Source organism: Sycon ciliatum, chromosome 5 (genome assembly GCF_964019385.1).
Source record: "Sycon ciliatum chromosome 5, ocSycCili1.1, whole genome shotgun sequence".
Classification (NCBI taxonomy): Eukaryota; Metazoa; Porifera; class Calcarea; order Leucosolenida; family Sycettidae; genus Sycon; species Sycon ciliatum.
Genome location: NC_088647.1, coordinates 27,625,099 through 27,638,132, shown reverse-complemented (window position 1 = coordinate 27,638,132; position 13,034 = coordinate 27,625,099). Strand labels below are relative to the sequence as shown.

General features: G+C 49.8%; 1 protein-coding gene and 1 non-coding gene across 2 annotated transcripts in view; one reads left to right on the top strand and one right to left on the bottom strand.

The window, feature by feature from the left end:
• LOC135818225 (arylsulfatase B-like) overlaps positions 1-13,034 on the top strand; it is a 39,879-nt gene that overhangs the window by 5,313 nt on the left and 21,532 nt on the right. The window lies entirely within an intron of this gene.
• Trnak-cuu (transfer RNA lysine (anticodon CUU)) lies at positions 9,991-10,063 on the bottom strand. Its single transcript has one exon. It is a non-coding gene; the product is annotated as a tRNA-Lys (tRNA).

Genomic DNA, 13,034 nt, shown 5'->3' with positions numbered 1-13,034 from the left:
GAGTGGGAGGGGGGAAGGGGTAGAGAGGGGTATGCCATGTTCATCTGTCTAGTCAAACCAAGCCGAAATAGATGTCACCAAACGCATTCTGGTGTGCGATCTCTGCCTGAGTTATGGCAACTAATATTGAGAGAGTATGAATGCCAACTACAAAAATTGTAGTGTAATGTCGCCTGTAGTGCACTTCCAGTTTTAAACTAGGAAACAACACCGGATTCTCCTGCTGAGTGGCTTTCAATAGTTTCTTTCTGTATTATTATTTCACGGCACTTTTAAAACCACTTACCACGCCCGGCCAACTGTGAATGTCATAATTGTGTCACCAGCGGGAGGGAAGAATACGATGGCAGAAGGGAACATTTTATTGTTTTAGTACCCAATGCTGTAGACAGCAAGCTGTTTCGGCCATAAAGGCCTCAGCAGTACAGCTACGAGCTAAATAGGCCGAGCTACCAGCCATGGTGCAAAGGAGGCACCACAGACGTTAAGATAGGTCGTCGCTCTAGCGCCAGAGTGCTCAAACTACGAAAAGTAGCGGGCAATGCGTGATGCAGCAGGACTAGACCAGCCTACCGAGAGTGCTCAACAAGACGAAAGCCGAGGAGCGTAATACCCAATGCTGTAGCCAGTGTTTTAGTATATTGTTACTTCACCCTCCCTGGCTGTGTTGGTTGGTTGCCTGCACTTTGCTTGCTTCAGGTGGCATCTTGTATTCTGCAGTAAACAGTACACTCCAACTCAGCGTGGCTTTGACTCCTTCTATGGCTACTACCTAGGAGCAGAAGACTATTACACGCATCAGCGAGCTTTACCCATTCCTGTTCCAGCAGTCAAGCTTGGTAAAGGTAAGTAAATACGCATGGCTCCAAAACACGGTGAAACCTGCCTAAGGCGACTACTCAAGGGACGAGAAAAAGTGGTCACCTTGGCCAGGCGGTCTTCTTATCCAGGTTCAGTAGGTCAGGTGACTATATTCACAATACATGACGTGACATATCATTTTGATCAGTGTATCACACTGAACTGTGAACACACCTATGCACGACTCCGCACGTGTGCCTAGCTGTACTGCAGTACTGGGGAGTGGGGGCCTCAGACCTGTCAAGTGTCGTGCATGCACCACGGTCCATGTGCATCAACACTTCAAGCGCTGATGTGATCCACCATGCATGGTGCACAGTGCAATGCGTACATGTACATAAGTGAGTCGTCGACAAAAATAGTATTTGACGACTCCCTGACGGAAAGTGTACATGTAGCAGCGTGCATCTCGGTCGTGGGTGGGTGGTCGTCGGTCGAGTTGAGCGAGTGGTCGCCTTATCCGAACTGTGTTGAATGTGAATGCGTCCGAGACAAAAAAAGCGGTCGCCATGGTAGCGTAGTCGCCATCTACGAGTGGTCGCCATTACAGGTTTACTGTATATCTATCTCATCTATTTACTCAATCTGCGGACAGAACTGTTTCGTCCTTTGTGGACTCGTCAGCGCAGCACAGAGGAAATGAGGCCGAACCTGATAGCAATGGAAATAAAAATTTCCAATCAGGCCCGAATGTACCTTGCCAGAGTGCTCAAACTGACAAGTCAGTGAGCTCTGCATAGCGCAAACAGCAAAGGCACTACCCCTGGCCAGAGTGCTCAACTGCTACAAGAGCAGGAGCGAAATACTCAATCTGCGGACAGCGTGCTGTTTCGTCCTTTGTGGACTCGTCAGCGCAGCACAGAGGAAACGAGGCCGAACCTGATAGCAATGGAAATAAAAATTTCCAATCAGGCCCGAACGTACCTTCCAGAGTGCTCAAACTGACAGGTCAGTGAGCTCTGCATAGCGCAAACAGCAAAGGCACTACCCCACGCAAGAGTGCTCAACTGCTACAAGAGCAGGAGCGAAATACTCAATCTGCGGACAGCATGCTGTTTCGTCCTTTGTGGACTCGTCAGCGCAGCACAGAGGAAATGAGGCGGAACCTGATAGCAATGGAAATAAAAATTTCCAATCAGGCCCGAACGTACCTTCCAGAGTGCTCAAACTGACAGGTCAGTGAGCTCTGCATAGCGCAAACAGCAAAGGCACTACCCCACGCAAGAGTGCTCAACTGCTACAAGAGCAGGAGCGAAATACTCAATCTGCGGACAGCATGCTGTTTCGTCCTTTGTGGACTCGTCAGCGCAGCACAGAGGAAATGAGGCGGAACCTGATAGCAATGGAAATAAAAATTTCCAATCAGGCCCGAACGTACCTTGCCAGAGTGCTCAAACTGACAAGTCAGTGAGCTCTGCATAGCGCAAACCGCAAAGGCACTACCCCACGCAAGAGTGCTCAACTGCTACAAGAGCAGGAGCGAAATACTCAATCTGCGGACAGCATGCTGTTTCGTCCTTTGTGGACTCGTCAGCGCAGCACAGAGGAAATGAGGCCGAACCTGATAGCAATGGAAATAAAAATTTCCAATCAGGCCCGAACGTACCTTGCCAGAGTGCTCAAACTGACAAGTCAGTGAGCTCTGCATAGCGCAAACAGCAAAGGCACTACCCCACGCAAGAGTGCTCAACTGCTACAAGAGCAGGAGCGAAATACTCAATCTGCGGACAGAACTGTTTCGTCCTTTGTGGACTCGTCAGCGCAGCACAGAGGAAATGAGGCCGAACCTGATAGCAATGGAAATATAAATTTCCAATCAGGCCCGAATGTACCTTGCCAGAGTGCTCAAACTGACAAGTCAGTGAGCTCTGCATAGCGCAAACAGCAAAGGCACTACCCCACGCGAGAGTGCTCAACTGCTACAAGAGCAGGAGCGAAATACTCAATCTGCGGACAGAACTGTTTCGTCCTTTGTGGACTCATCAGCGCAGCACAGAGGAAATGAGGCCGAACCTGATATCAATGGAAATATAAGTTTCCAATCAGGCCCGAATGTACCTTGCCAGAGTGCTCAAACTGACAAGTCAGTGAGCTCTGCATAGCGCAAACCGCAAAGGCACTACCCCACGCAAGAGTGCTCAACTGCTACAGGAGCAGGAGCGAAATACTCAATCTGCGGACAGAACTGTTTCGTCCTTTGTGGACTCATCAGCGCAGCACAGAGGAAATGAGGCCGAACCTGATATCAATGGAAATATAAATTTCCAATCAGGCCCGAATGTACCTTGCCAGAGTGCTCACACTGACAAGTCAGTGAGCTCTGCATAGCGCAAACAGCAATGGCACTACCCCACGCAAGAGTGCTCAACTGCTACAAGAGCAGGAGCGAAATACTCAATCTGCGGACAGAACTGTTTCGTCCTTTGTGGACTCGTCAGCGCAGCACAGAGGAAATGAGGCCGAACCTGATAGCAATGGAAATAAAAATTTCCAATCAGGCCCGAACGTACCTTGCCAGAGTGCTCAAACTGACAAGTCAGTAAGCTCTGCATAACGCAAACAGCATTTTTTTAATCTATTTATATATCTATGTAGCAATATATAGCTAGCATGCATGAATGGATGAATGCCAAGTGCGGTCATTGGACACTTCCATAAGGTCTAGCATTACCGACAATAGTCTGGCCCTCAGGTGATTCACAATGTCTGTGGTTACAAACACCACAGTCCTCCCTTCTAAAATGGAACATACTTCTAGGACTAGAGCAAAGATCGTAAACGTCAAGATGAAGATTGAGACAGAGAAACATGAGCATACAGGGATGTGTAGTTCCGACATGATCAACATGACCGGGACTGGTTCTACTTTCTACAGGCCAAAGCGAGACACTTGCTTGCGTGTCCGCAGCGATCGGCGTAGAGTCGGTGAGGCGTCGGTAGCGTCAGCCTCGTGCTGTTGTGGCACTGCAGCCGGCTCAGGCTCGGGTGCTTCTGCTGCGGTCGGGTGCTGCGCTGGAGGGAGACATGGTGCAGCCACAGATTGTGTCGGCTCATCCACTAGGAAGGACGGGTGTCCCGCACGTAGCTGATCCAGGTGTCGCTTCCACTGTGCGCCTTGGCTGGTGACAATCATGTACGTACGAGACCCAAGCTTCTCGAGTATGGTCGCTGGGATCCATCCGGGATGGTTGGCGTTCCGGTAATCACGTGCTAGAACGGCGCCTCCAACCTCGAAGGATCGTGCCTTGCCAGCAGGCTCTTCGGTGGGCATCTTGGCGTTCTGTTGTGCCGTTGACGGTCGCAACAAATCCAGACGTGATCGTAGCTGACGGCCTAGGAACAGCTTCGCAGGCGTTGCGTTTGTAGCCGGATGGACTCCTCGGCGGTAGCTCATCAAGAACCGGTCAGCAGCAATCTGTGCAGGCGTTGACTGTGGTACTGCCTGGATTGCCCGTTTAAAGGTCTGGACGAACCTTTCAGCTTGGCCGTTCGTCGCTGGATGATACGGCGCTGAGCGTCTGTGAGCGATGCCGTTCGAGGCGAGGAACTCGGCAAACTCTGCAGATGCAAATTGTGGACCATTGTCGCTGACGATAAGGTCTGGGCAACCATATCTGGCGAATACTGTCCTGAGACTCGCGATGGTAGCCAAAGACGTTGTGGAAGGCATCGGAATGACTTCGGGCAATTTTGAATGGGCATCGACAATGACGAGCCACATCGTTTGCCGCAATGGACCAAGGTAATCTACGTGGACGCGCTGCCACGCGCGGTCTGGCATGCTCCATCGGTGCACTGGTGCTGCAGCAGGTTCGCTCTGGACACTTTGGCATCCGAGGCATGCTTTGACTGCGTCTGCTATGTCGCCGTCCAAGCCCGGCCACCAGAGGATGCTTCTCGCGAATGCCTTCATTCGTACCATTCCTGGATGGCCTTCATGAAGCTCTGTCAGGACAGCTTTCCGGTGGTCCGGCGGAATGATGACGCGATTGCCCCATAGCAAGCACTCGTTGCTAACGCTGAGCTCGTTGCGGCGTTGTAAGTACTGCTGTAGCTCTGCTCTTGGGCACGACTTCGGCCAACCTTGTTGCACATAGCGATGGACCGCACGCAATAGCGGGTCGCTGGCTGTTGCCTCCTTGATCTGCTCCGCTGTTACTGGGAGTGGTTCCCATTGGTCCATGTAGAACATGTTGACCGCTTCCTCTGCCGTATCTGGAACTGGAGGATTTCCTACTGGCAGGCGTGACAATCCGTCGGCGTTGCAATGCTTGTCTGTTTGGCGGTACATGATGGTGTAGTCATGTCCGGCCAGGAACATCGCATGGCGTTGAAGACGTGCTACGGTCATAGCAGGCAGGCCTTTCCTCGGGTGGAAGATTGATACCAGCGGCTGGTGGTCCGTGAGCAGCTCAAAATGCCGGCCGTACAGGTAGTTGTGGAAGCGTTTCACACTCCACACTATTGCGAGCGCTTCACGGTCGATCTGCGAGTATGCCTGTTCCGCATTCGAGAGCTTTCGAGAGGCATATGCGATCGGTCGCTCTTCTCCAGATGGCAGGATGTGCGACAAGACCGCTCCAACCCCATATGGTGACGCATCACTTGCGAGACGAACGGGCAGTGTCGGGTCATAGTGTGTGAGCACCTGTTGGGATGACAGCACCTGCTTGACCTCTTGGAAGGCTTGTCGGCACTCATCTGTCCATTCGAACGCCGCTCCTTTTTGCAGCAGCGCTGTTAGTGGACTCAGGATAGTTGACATCTTCGGAATGAAGCGTTGATAGTAGGTGATGAGCCCCAGAAAACTGCGTACTTGCGGCACATTCTCCGGCGGTGGAGCATCACAAATTGCATCAACCTTGCTCGGCATTGTGTGCAGGCCCTGTGCGCTGATGGTGTGGCCGCAATATTCCACTTTCGGCTGAAAGAAGTGGCATTTGGCCAGGTTGAGCTTGAGGCCCGCATCAGCGAGACGTTGGAGCACCTTCATCAGCGTGTTGAGGTGTTCCTCCGGTGTGCGGCCAGTGACGATGATGTCATCGATCATGCACTTAACGCCTGGCAGGTCTCGTAGCAGAGAATCCATGGCTCGTTGCCATAGCGCGGGAGCAGACGCAATCCCGTATGGGAGACGGTTGAGTCAAAACAGACCCAGATGGGTGTTGAGCGTAAGCAGGGGCTTCGACTCGTCGTCCACCTCCATCTGCGTGTACGCTGCCTTCAGATCGAGTTTTGTAAACTCTTGCCCTCCGGAGAGTGAGGCAAAGATCTCCTCAATGAGCGGCAACGGGTGTTGGTCGATGTGGAGCTGGGGATTCACCGTCACCTTGAAGTCTCCACATAGCCTGACCTGGCCGTTTGGCTTCAGAACAGGTACCACAGGTGTTGCCCATTCGCTCCACTCCACCGGAGTGAGGATGCCAGCAGCCTCCATGCGACGTATCTCTGCTTCAACCTTGGGTTTCAGCGCCATTGGCACTGATCGTGCCTTGACAAACTTTGGAGTCGCATCAGACTTCAGCGTGAGCTTGGCTTTCGCCCCCTTGAACAATCCTTGTTCATCATCGAATACCGCTGCAAATTCACGTTGTAACTCCTGGAGTGAGGATTTCACATTCCTGATAGCCGCCAACTCCGTCCAGTTGAGGCGAAATTGCTGGAGCCATGTGCGTCCTAGCAATGCTGGGCCCTCGCAGTCGACCACGTACAGCTCAGCCTCCGCTTGCTGACCGTTGATGGTGACAGGCAAGCGCAGCACGCCTTGCGATCGAAGCGATTCACCGTTGTAGGCTTGCAGCACCAGTTTTGCTGGGCGAAGCGGGTGTTCGGAGAACAAGTGCACGTATGTTGCGGCTGGTAAAATAGAGACACCAGCGCCCGTGTCTACTTCCATAGATAACTCCGGTCCCGCGATCTGTGCGGTTATCGTGAGTGGTGCTGGTGGCTTTCCGCTCGACTGGATCTTGGAGACGCGCACATAGCGAATGCTGGACTGGTCGTCCTCGTCGCTCGCAAACAAAGAGTTGTGACCTGTCATCGCTGAGCCTTTGCGCTTGAATGATCTGGGTCGCGGAGTTGGTCGCGCTCCTGGCTGCTCAGCTGGCTTGCTTCAGCAAACCCGCTGCAAGTGGCCTTTCTTACCACACGCATTGCAAACTTCGTCCTTGTAGCGGCAGACAGGCGCCTTGTGTCCAACGCCACCACAGCGAAAACACGTAGATCGTGCACCAGGCACAGGCTTTCTCGATGGGGTGCGAAGTTTGTGGACACCACCGCTAGCGTTCTTCGTATCCGTCGCGGAGACTTCCAGAGCGTCCCTGGTACATGGTGGCCAGCTCATCAGCCAGCGCGTCCTTGACGGCGTTGTCGAAAGTCAGTGCGTCCGTGGCCAGGAGTTTCCTCCGCGTACCTGCACTCCTCAGTCCGCAGACGAAGCGATCTCGCAGAGCTTCTGCAAGATGGGCATTGAACTCGCAGGTCCTTGCCAAACGGCGAAGTTCAGCCACGTAGGCGGCGATCGATTCTCCTGGACGTTGGTCCCTCTGGTAGAATCGGTATCGTTCTCCAATGACAAGTGGTTTCGGTGCGAGATGTCCTTTGAGAGCCGCGCAAAGTTCCGCAAACGTCTTGTCAGTTGGGGCGTTCGGGGCCAGCAAATCTTGCAGCAGTTCAAATGCTGGACCTCCGATGACCGTGAGCATCGTTGCTCGCTTCAGGTCATTATCATCGATGCCGTTGGCTGCCAAATACTGCGCCAAGCGTAGTTCGTACGTCGACCAGTTTCCGCCAGTGACATCAAACAACTCAATGTGTCCATGAGTCGCCATAGCCGGAGCTAATACTAGTAATGCTCGGAGCACACTAGAAAAAAACAAAATCTTCGTCGCCACTGTAGTGTTTTAGTCCGTGACTCACAACACCCAAAGCAAAGAACACCTCCAACTAAGGACACTTGCCACTAAAGACCGCTTCCTCTGGCCCCAAGGGGTGGCCGTTAGTTACAGGTTTTACTGTAGATCTAAGCTACACATACGGCGCAGCCCTGTACATGCAAAATGCATCAATGTGACTGGTACAATGTATCAAATGCATCTCTGTGCCGCTAGCATATACCGTACACGCGTGATTAGTGCCCCTGGCGCACTATTTTTTCGAAGTCCATCACAGATGGGGCACTGCACTATTCAAGAGAGGGCACCATTTTTTCAATGCTGGTAATTTATGCCGTCCATCATAAAAAAAACAAGGAAAGGAAAAGGGAGCGCAGCCTACCAATAAATTTCATATGGCATTCAATTGACCGTAACTTTGGTGTTTCTCAATGGATTCGAGTGAAATTTTTGACCACACACTTCTGCCACTATGCTGGCCCTCAGGACATGATTTACAAGTTCTTGGGCCTCACTGACAGGCTTTCCAGGCCGGAAAAACTCAAATTTCTGGCATAGTGCCATGGTGTGCGAGCCACACAGGAGCCAAACAAATGCATTTACAATTTTTTCACATCATCCCATTCTGTCCGTGCGCGGGACCCAAACCTAAAACAAGTCCAGAAGCAGCCATGGGTGGTGGGGTAGGGCCCCTCAACTTGGCCCTGGAATCTGTCACAACGGAACGAGTGGGCGTTCTCTCACAGACTCCCACAGATCCAAGTCAATTTTTGATTTTTTTTAGGTTTAGCACGTGCTACGAGGTCGTACCTTTGATACAACATCCAGTTCTTCTTTTTAGGTTTAGCACGTGCTACGAGGTCGTATCTTTGATAAAACATCCAGTGCTGGGACCTCCACAGCAAGCCATTTCCACAGCGCTGCACACCAAATCCAGGATATCCTCAGAAACCGGCAAAGACTACCACTCACGTTTCACTACTGCCTAGTACTGAATCCTACCTGACTTCTTGACACGACTCAAACTTGCCGAAGTCACTAAATCAACGTCAACTACAATAATCAAGCCACATATCTGCAACGTCACGAGGGTGCTGGCAAAAGTCCTGCTGCACGGCGGCGGGCAAAGCCCGCCGCCGTGCAGCAGACTTGACTAACGTTATTAAATTTTACATGTGTGCGCTACCCGTGAATAGTTCATCCCAGCATACAGTCAACTTTGCGCAATGTGAACCACTCATATGGCATTGTGTCATAATGTAAGTCACACTGCACGGAATACTGCTATTGGAAGTACCTAGTACTTTGAAAGTAGTTTATATGGTGATGCTATTTCAAAATGATGTGGAACTGAAGTTGCATGAACTAGCAGTGAATAACAGTAAATCAGAACCCTGCGTCGACAGTCTTCAAAGTACTTTGAGGGTGCATACGGAATGCTATTTTGGAAATTTAGTATTATTGTGTGGTATGAAAAAGTACAATATAAGTCAACGTATCACTTCGTGGAATGAGTCAATCAGCACAGTGGGCAACTAGAGCATGGGTATAGGTAATCAGTCCGGACACCAAGACTTGGTGATTCATTGCAGCAATTCATTAGCAACACAATGGGGCATAATACTGGCACCCAGTGAACACACTGTCACAAAAGTAGGAATGTTACAATACTAACCCTCGATATGCTTGCTCCTTTGGCTTTGGGCAGTCGTGCGCATGCCTCACCGGGCTCATCCTCCACCTCTGCCTCGTTCTCGTCTTCCTTATTATCCTCCTCTGTCTCGTACTCATCTTCCTCACTCTCTTCATCCGAAGAATCAGAGACTTCGGTTCCAACACATTTCCATTTGATGTACTCATGGTGCAAGCAAGCCAGCACTGCATGACTCTGTGAATAGTGTTAGGTACCTCCTCCCGTACCTTCTCTAGCTGACCTGCATGCACTTGCGTACTCACCTTTTGTCTCCTTTTGTTCCGTTGGCCTGGGTAGCTACTTGCGCGCCCATATTTGCCATAGCTACCCAGGCCCTTTATCTTGCCGTTCAGACTTGATCTCTTTCTCTCTCTTTTTCCACTCTTCAATGTAGTCGTTTCGTTTGTCTTGGTCTCTTGTCTCGTCGTCCATAATAAATGTCGTTCCCCCAACCTACCTGTTCCCGTTGTAATGTCTGGATAATGTGTCGTCAGTCGTCCTGTTTCGAACTCAACATTGGCGGTGTTTCGAACTCAACATTGGCGCCCAACGTGGGGCTCGAACCCACGACCCTGAGATTAAGAGTCTCATGCTCTACCGACTGAGCTAGCCGGGCCCTTTTTCGGTCCAGACTAGTCATCAGAATACAATTCAAGTCCCTCGTCGAACTCAACATTGGCGCCCGATTATTGATCGACCCACGACCCTGAGATCATCCCATGCCCAGCCGTCCTCAACCGCCATTCGTCTCGTCTATGTCAACCTCGTCTCGTCCATGTCAGTCTCGTCTCTCCTACGCCAACCTCGTCTCGTCTCTATCAACCTCGTCTCTCCTACGCCAACCTCGTCTCGTCTATGACCACCTCGTCTCGTTCAAGCCATGCAGGTCAGCTACCTTTCTCTCTTTCTTTTTTTTGTATGCTTCTTCGTCAAATTTATTTTCCTGAATTTTTTTGTAGTGTGTGCGCACGCGTGTGTTCGTAAAACATTACCAAGTTAGGGGTCCGATCGTGGTGAGCCACGCTCTAATTTTTGGATGTTTAGCAAAAGTGTAACTAGGCTGTATTAGCCGTGCAAAATACTAGTAATTCACGTTCCTCGTCAAACTCCAATAGTTATTACACACTATAAGTAGTACAGGAATGATCTGTAGTGCATTTAGTACACACTTTCGTGAGATCCGTGCGCGCGTGCAATATGTGTGTGTGTGTGTGTTTTTTCTCCTCCAGTCATTTTTTAAATCTTTTTCTCTCTTTTTTTCTCTCCGCGAGGACGCGGGATTTTTTTCATGGAGGGGTGGTATGTTAGGTACCTCCTCCCGTACCTTTTCTAGCTGACCTGCATGCACTTGCGTACTCACCTTTTGTCTCCTTTTGTTCCGTTGGCCTGGGTAGCTACTTGCGCGCCCATATTTGCCATAGCTACCCAGGCCCTTTATCTTGCCGTTCAGACTTGATCTCTTTCTCTCTCTTTTTCCACTCTTCAATGTAGTCGTTTCGTTCGTCTTGGTCTCTTGTCTCGTCGTCCATAATAAATGTCGTTCCCCCAACCTACCTGTTCCCGTTGTAATGTCTGGATAATGTGTCGTCAGTCATCCTGTTTCGAACTCAACATTGGCGGTGTTTCGAACTCAACAATAGGAAAGACAAGGTTTCTTTCCGTTTCCCATGATGGCATCAACGTGGTACGTCTATACCTAGCAGCTGCCACTAAGATTAGGCCTTGACGGATTATGCTAATATTTTCGTGAAATTATGCTTTTCGCATTGCTGAAAAAATTGCAGAATTATGCTATTTTTATGCTGAAAGTTACCATATTATGCCGCATTATCCTCACATATGCTGCTAATGCATACTGGTTCTGTGCAAAATAACAGGGGAATTTTTTTGTGGAGGGCGTTGTACTGTAGTAGCAAAAGCTCAACGGGGTCAACGCACCGTCTGACCTAGCTACGACCATCACTGATTGTAGTGGACTGGACATGTTATCAAGGGAGTCGTAAACCTACAACTTCCTAGTGCATCTACTTGTACTTGTACTTGTAGAACATGTAGAACTGTATGGAATTTGATGCGAACAGGCGGATTATTACAATTTTATGCGATTCGTATGCAATTTGCCTCGAATTATGCGATTATTCGATTTTGGTAGGAATTATGCGAAAAATTATGCTAGCATAATCCGTCAAGGCCTAACTAAGATTCGCAACAAGAGACGCATGTTGCGAAGTCGTAGGCTGACGTTTAAGGGGGCAGCCTACCCATAAATTTCATATGGCATTCAATTCACCGTAACTTTGGTGTTTCTCAATGGATTTGAGTGAAATTTTGACCACACACTTCTGCCACTATGCTGGCCCTCAGGACATGATTTACAAGTTCTTGCGCCTCACTGACAGGCTTTCCAGGCCGGAAAAACTCAAATTTCCGGCATAGTGCCACGGTGTGCGAGCCACCCAGGAGCCAAACAAATGCATTTACAATTTTTTCACATTTTCGTGCTCATTCTGTTCGTGCGCGGGACTCAAACCTAGAACAAGTCCAGAAGCAGCCATGGGTGATGGGGTAGGGCCCCTCAACGAGGCCCTGGAATCTGTCACAACGGAACGAGTGGGCGTTCTCTCACACACTCCCACAGACCCAAGTCAATTTTTGAATTTTTTTTAGGTTTAGCACGTGCTACGAGGTCGTACCTTTGATACAACATCCAGTGCTGGGACCTCCACAGCAAGCCATTTCCACAGCGCTGCACACCAAATCCAGGATACCCTCAGAAACCGGCAAAGACTACCACTCACGTTTCACTACTGCCTAGTACTGAATCCTACCTGACTTCTTGACACGACTCAAACTAATGCCAAAGTCACTAAATCAACGTCAACTACAATAATCAAGCCACATATCTGCAACGTCACGAGGGTGCTGGCAAAAGTCCTGCTGCACGTGGCTCAAAAACCTGATTTTTTGGACTTGGAGCAAAATTCTGCACACTTTCACGTGTTTCCATGATACGACAAGTTGCGCACGGTCTGCTCACATTCAAATACAGTGCTGCCAACAAATGACAGCGTGCAACAAAAAAATCTTTCCTTGCAAGGGCACATTTTCGGCCATAACTCTTGAACGGCCGGTCAGATCGGGACACAATTTTCAGAGAATTTGCAGCTATTCATGCTCTTTCAACTGACGTAGCACTCAATATGAATTTACAAATTCGATTTTTCAGCGAATTTTTGGGTAGTCTGCCACAATAAGCAAAACTGCCAAAAGCCGCTGGTACAAAGTACAGTGTGTACGTTACATTGTAGAGCTCTTGTGTTTATTCAGTAATGCACACTCATGAAGTGAGAAAATGACACTTTTGGGCGCTAATGCTTGTTTTGGCTCCAAATCTGGGTACAATGCTGGAGCATTGCTAGTTCTCAAAACGATGGTCGTAATGCCAGTTACAATGGCTGGCATTACCCGCCGAGGCGTAGTGCTAGTCATCATCGGTATTTTGCAAAACTTCAACAAATTTGCTAGAGGCCCACGCATGCCCCACAGCGTAACAGCACAGCAAGGACTTAGGTATAAATATACCTCAT